At 34.4% G+C, this 6,785-nt stretch overlaps 1 long non-coding RNA gene across 1 annotated transcript; it reads left to right on the top strand.

The window, feature by feature from the left end:
• The first annotated feature begins 2,806 nt into the window (after positions 1 to 2,806).
• On the top strand, positions 2,807 to 5,982 carry LOC110716187. The gene is made up of 2 exons (XR_002510412.1): positions 2,807 to 3,135; positions 5,509 to 5,982. It is a non-coding gene; the product is annotated as an uncharacterized LOC110716187 (long non-coding RNA).
• Positions 5,983 to 6,785: the final 803 nt, after the last annotated feature.

Genomic DNA, 6,785 nt, shown 5'->3' with positions numbered 1-6,785 from the left:
AACCTGTTTAATCTATATTGGTTGAATTTTAATGCACAAATAAAACTATTATTGGCGATCACTTAAATTATAATCATATTATCCCTAAATAAGATTAATAATTATCTTATTAAGCGTGATTACTAGTACAAATTCCCTTTAAACATTCATAAAAGGCGTGATCAAGCAATAACAATAAATATCAAGCAACATAATAAATCATAATAATCATCATAATAATTATAATCATAAATCATAATCATATCATCGTTAAAGCATAATACTAGCAAGATCCTAAGCATGATACTAACAAGATTAATAACAAACCCTACCATGTCACTAAACAATAAAAATCAAAGCTTTAACCCTAACATCATACTAACATGAATAAATATTAGGAAGAACACAAAAGGCATCATAACAATCATATTTAATATTAAAATTACACTAGACATGATACTAGGAATATCATAATAACAATCTAAACATGATTTCTACATCAAAACATCAATTAAACCATTAAAATACTTAATTCGATGCCTCGTACCTCTTTCTAATAACAAAATACACACATTAGTAACTTCAAGGAAAATAATAAACAACAATTAAATTAAATAATTGAAATAGAGATTTGGGACCAAACCCTCAGAAATTAAAACTTTCACGTCTAGGGCGAAGGCGACTTCGAATATGGCTAGGTGTTTCTAGATCTAATGAATGCTGAATTTTTATATTTGTGAGAAAGCTAGTTTAGAAAAGAGAGAAAAAATAATCAAGAGAATCTTGATGAGAGTTGGTGAAAATTTGTGATTGTAGATGATTGTAAACAGATAAAGCTATCGCCAGGCGCCAAGCGTAGCGTCAGGCGTTACAGCTGGCATTTGGCGCTGACTAGGAATTTGACGCGTTTTCTTAAAATAAGATAGAAATTGCCGTACAGGAGGATAAAATCGTATTTTTCCTCAAAAATGCTCTTTGATTCTAATTTTAACTATGAAAAGTCAACAAAAGTCAATTTATCAATGCTAATTGAATTAGGAATGATAAATCAATATTAGGCCCTCCTCTAGATCATTGGGCCGCACATAAGGCTCAAACCGGGCCCAGTTCACTAATTTGGCCATAACTTCCTCAATATTCATCGGAATTGGGCTTATAATATATCGTTGGAAAGCTCTTCTCAAGCCCTATCCAACTACACTTGTATTGGACCCATATCATGGACTAACCAAACTAAATCGGCTATTTTCTTAAAATAAGTTTTCAAAAACAGAGAGAAGAGAAAAGAAATTAAAATTGTCCGCAACACTGGACTTTCCACACTTTCACTTCATTCGATTATGATTCGACGTGAAAGGTACTCATCACTGGGTTTAGTTTTGGGGAGACACAAATGGGTGTCTACAGAAGCCCCCACTTTTACTGAGTTTGGAGAAACGCAAGTTTCGAAAACGAAAGTCAAAGTAGCGATAGGGACGGAGAATGATTCAGAACGTTTGGCAACCCTAAATCACTCTTGTAACGCCGATACCTGCAAACTAGCATTAGTCAAACAGATAAAAGAGTTAAGAAACGCGTATCTTACACCGTCGAGCACACGTCTATGAAAGTAACCGATTTGTTGCCGCTTTACTGTTGTTTTGATGACCTCCTGCCAAGAGAATGACATACCGCTTGAAAACCGCTACGCTTGTAACTGCTTCCAATATTGAAGATTATTTCGCTTGAAACGATCCTCTTCCGCTTTGATAATATTCCACGTCCAAGGGAATACTATCGAAGATTGCTTCGCTTGAAACAATCCTCTTCCGCTTTGTGACCATCTTCCACGTCTAAGGGAACATGATCGAAGACAACTTCGCTTGAAATCACCTTAAGTTATTCTTTGACAACTCTCCACAATCTAGGGAACGCCATCTCGCTGTTTCGATGTTCACTCGTCTCTGAACAAAGAGCTTCTGGATATGTTCACGCGCCTCTGAACAAAGAGCTCCTTTTTTTAATATGTCCACGTGTCTCTGAACAATAGAGCTTGAAATACATGTCCACGCGTCTCTGAACAAAGAGCTTATATATTTTTTAATATGAACTTCTGAATGATGTGTCCACGCGTCTCTGAACAAAAAGCTTGATAATAGGATTGTTCACTCGTCTCTGAACAAATTAAAAGAGCTTGCAATAAACGTCCACACGTCTCTGGAGCAAAAGAGCTTGACGATATGTCCACGCGTCTCTGAACAAAGAGCTTTTGATTCTTGAATGTTTGTTGCGATATAATTCCAAAGAAAAATTTCCGAAGACCAACGCTTGCCGATCTCTAAAGATCTCTTGAACTTTGCTTCCGCTATGCCAGTACGTCGGCGATTTGCTTCTTGTGAACCATTATGTCCGTGATAAGCCAACGCTTAGGCGCTTTAAGCTAAGTGAGACGATTTTTCATCAGTTCGATCACTTATTGTGACTGTAATCAAACCGACTACTTAATCATGTCAAATTGCTTATAGGGGCTAACTGGCGTACACTACAAGAAAAAGAAGAATTAGCAACTGATTTTTGCGACTACCATAATAATCAGTCGCAAAAATTATTTTTGCAACTGAAAAAGACGAGTAGTCGCAAATTTTGCAACCAATTTTACATAAGTTGCTATGTGTTCACTATTTAGCAACTGTCTTTTACGACTACCAAATAATCAGGCGCAAAAAAAAAATTTGCGACTAAAAAATAAGAGTAGTTGCAAATTTTGCAACCGATTTTTTAGTAGTTGCTAATTGGTCGCTAATGTGGGACACTCTTAAAAATTTTTTGCGACTAAATTATAGTTGCTAGGGTTAATTATTTTGAAACCATTTTTTAAAAACATTTGTGACTACTATTGCAACTAACATGATAGTCACTACCATTATTTTTAAAATTTATTAATAAAGAAATTAAAAACGTATAAAGTATACTAAATTGTTTCCTAAAAAAAACAAGAACTAACTATCAATCCCTAATCCTTATTATTCCTTTAAAAAAAACAAGTACATACTCTTCTTCCTTTAAAAAAAAAAACAAAGGCTTCCATGGCGAATTTTAAAACCAAGTTCAGAACTTCAGAGTGAACTTGTTGCCGTCGTTTTCATCTTCCGCTGCTGCCAGCACATCTCCTCCCAGGTTAGTTACGCATTCTTCCCCTTCCTACCGTCCATTCCATCTTTCTCTTAATACAATTTGCCAATTGCAAATATTAGGGTAATCATTGAGTTTTTTTGTCCAATTTTTTATTTTACATTGGTTTCCAATGCGAATTGTGGATCGATTTTAATCTAATTATTGTTTGAAATGCGTATTGATTTAGTTGCGAATTGATTTTAATCTAATTGTTGATTAAATTGATTGAATTGCAAAATGATTGAGTTGCAAATTGATCTGACTTTAATCTGGTTTCCATTTGAATTGCGTTGATTGAATTGATTTTAAATTGGCTGCCAATTGCAAAATTTAGGGTTATCATTGAAGTCAATTAATGTGAAACCATTCAAAATTGATTGATTATTTAGTTTGTGTATGCGAGATAGCTACAAAATAGCAACCTAGTATTAATTTGAATCGTGAAAGTCCGTTATTTTCCATATTCATTATTTGTTATGTAAAAATAAAAAGTACATTTACCCCACCATGATCTGCATCAAATTATTAGCTAATGCACAATTAAGTGCTCAATTGGATATATAATAGTAGAATTGGCTAAACAAAACTGAAAGCCTCGTTGATGCACAAATTTTATATTGAGAAATGGACTACAACAAACATGTCATGTATATGTAATGTAATTATGATTCTTGTTTTCACATTTCCTAATTAAGGTTAAATGAAACAAATTTGCAATGATTAGATTTAATACAGTTAAGCTGTGAAAGTATTGTGAGCGGAGTTGAGGTTATCTATGTTTTGGTTGGGGTTTATAAAATCAATTCCACTAACTGAATAGTAGATTTCCATACTTATTGCAGTCCTTGTGTGTGTTATTGTTAGTAATACATTTGGTGATGGAGTGGTACCAAATTTTCGAAAAATGGTTCATTGTTGTATATTATTTGCTGTAGAAATGATTCATTGGTTTATAATATAAATGCCTCGTAAAGCTGGGTGATCCACACTACAGGGACGGTTGCAAATTCTTGCTAATAGTGGCATAAGACTCATCTCAGCTTTGAGTGTACCTTTCATTCTTGTCTGATCTCTTTGTTTAATTTTTTTTTATTTGTGTGCAAGGGAATTACTTAATAAACTAATTGGCTACAAGAGGGTTGGAATTACAGCACTTTGTGATACAATCTCTCATTCAACTGTTGTGTCGGCTCACAAAGTTTAATTTGGTAGGTTTGATGATTATAGATTCAGGGACGTGGTAAAAGAGTCCATGAGCTTTCCTAGCTAGGTGCTTATTGTTGGAAATATGCTTGTTGATTTCATTTGTAAGGTTGACGCAGTACTCAAGAGCAGGTGTTTAGTAGATAAGTCTTGATGCTTCCTTTTAGTTGTTGGCTAAAGCTTGTTCCAGTTAGCTTGCACTTCACATAAATTAGTTCTCATACTAACATCGTAGCTTCAAGGAAATGGTCTTTCTTGTACGAAAAAAGAAAAACAAAAAAATAAAAGAAATGTTCTTCAGAAGAGGAGATGACAAACAGAACACTAACACACACACACACACACAGCTAAAACTCTTTCTCTTTCTACTACACACACACAGCTAGAACAAGTGGATTTGAGTCCATGATTTGTGATCCATGATATACAATTATAATTTTCTTAAAAATTAAAGCAATCTCAAATTTACTGAAAATGTTTAATAATACTCTATATTCCGAATCTGGTTTCAAGTGTTATTGATTGTTCTTATCTATGGTCTTATTAAGGGTTTTTAATTTTATTACTTTGTATGCTGGCAAATAAGTCCTTTTGTGCCTATTTTATGATTTGAAAAATTTAGGTACTAGGCTCAGCTGCAGAAAACATTAATGTACCTAGCTGTAATGGCAGATGCTCAACCGCCAGCGGCCAGCATCATAGGGTTTTATTTTTTATAACAAACTGATTGGATATTGTGCATTGCGATCTTATTATGAATATCTATCAAAAAAGTGATCTGAACATGTTATTAGTGCTTTGTTTTTGGCTTATTGTCATAGATTTTTGAATGTGATCAGAATATCATTAAATCAAGTATATAAAATTAAGTGTTCTAACTCACTGCATTAGTTGTTGATACTTTGGTATTTTAGGCCCTGAATGTGTACTTATAAGAGGAAGTCTATATTCCTTCCATGCCTCCTAGGCTACCACCTCTTCATATCTTCCCTGTCCCCTCTCTTTTCGTGCTTCTTTCTAACATTTGGCACTTAAGAGATTTGGGTGGAAGAAAAAATTGACTGCTGATTTTTAGTAGCCTCTATCGAGTAATGTCTCCGTGTTGTCAAATTTTGACAATTGTGTTTTTTAAATTCTAATGCATATGGTTTCAACTTTGATAATCATGTGCAGCATACATATACTTGGAGACGTGAGTTTGAAGAAAGCCAAAAAATAGCGGCAGAAAGTTTAAAATATGCCAAGGAAATTGCTGAAAATCATGAGATAGAAAAAGCAACACGGAAGAAGAAAAAAATGGCTATGCACAAAACATCGAAGGATATGACAAACCTTGTCCAACATTGCTGTCTTACTAAGCCTCCTACGTCTACTCTCACCCGCTCTCTTGATTTAACTAAGTGATTTTTAATTTCTTGGTGATAATTTTGTGAACAGCTAATCTTTAATATTTGGAGGCATATTTGTATATCGTTATTAGTTTTTATTGGAAGTAGCTTCTTTTATATGAGAGGTGATTTTGAAAAAAAATTAGTCATATGGTTGGTAATGTTGTTTTTTAATACATTGATACAAAACTGATGATAATTTTGATTTATTAATATGGTTTGGATATTTGAATAAATTTGACATTTTTTTTTTGTGACAGATATTGGTCCTCGCTAAATTATGGTCTCCAAATATTGATAGTCAGTCGCTAGATTTTTGCGACTGCATATTTGTTTTAGAGAATGAGTGCTTAGTTGCAAAATAATTGGTCTCAGTAGTATAATCCGTCACAAAAAAATTAGTCTTGTAATTGCAAATTCGTCGCAAAATAATTAGTCTCTGTCAACGCAAAAGTTTAGTCTCGCAGTCGCAAAATTTTGGTCTAGTAGTCGCTAATCCGTCACAAAACATTGGTCTCCGTAGTCGCTAATTCGTCGCAAATATTTTACAACGGACAGTGATTTAGTTGCTAAAATTTTGAAGTTAGTCACTAAATGGTAGTTGCAAAGTCGTTGCAAATCCGTTGCTAAATTTGCGACTATTCAAAAATTAGTCGCAAAAATAGATTTGCGACGAGGTGTTTAGAGACTAACCAAAGTAGTCGCAAATCTGTTGCAAATCCATTTTTGTGATAGATTTGCGACTACTTTGGCCGTCGCTAATTTGCCTTTTTCTTGTAGTGGTACCAAGGAACCCGAAATTGCTGTATAAAGGTCGAAATCACCTTTCGGAGAGGCTTCGAGCTCTGTCGCTGCTGAAATATCTCTGGCGCCAAGAATTGGCTCTGTCGCCCAGACGCTGAAATCTATTGCCAGACGCTAGATGTTTCCGTCTGGCGCTGGAGTAGGGTCTTCCCTATTCTGCTGCACCTGTATTTATTTTTGGCTAGAGAACTTTGCTAATTTCTTTAATTATTTTAGAGTTGACCTAAGGCTTAATGTCGCTTGACTCATTGACTTGAC

The sequence above is a fragment of the Chenopodium quinoa genome, unplaced genomic scaffold (assembly GCF_001683475.1).
Source record: "Chenopodium quinoa cultivar QQ74 unplaced genomic scaffold, ASM168347v1, whole genome shotgun sequence".
In the NCBI taxonomy this organism is placed as follows: Eukaryota; Viridiplantae; Streptophyta; class Magnoliopsida; order Caryophyllales; family Amaranthaceae; genus Chenopodium; species Chenopodium quinoa.
This window is presented reverse-complemented; position numbering and strand designations above follow the sequence as displayed.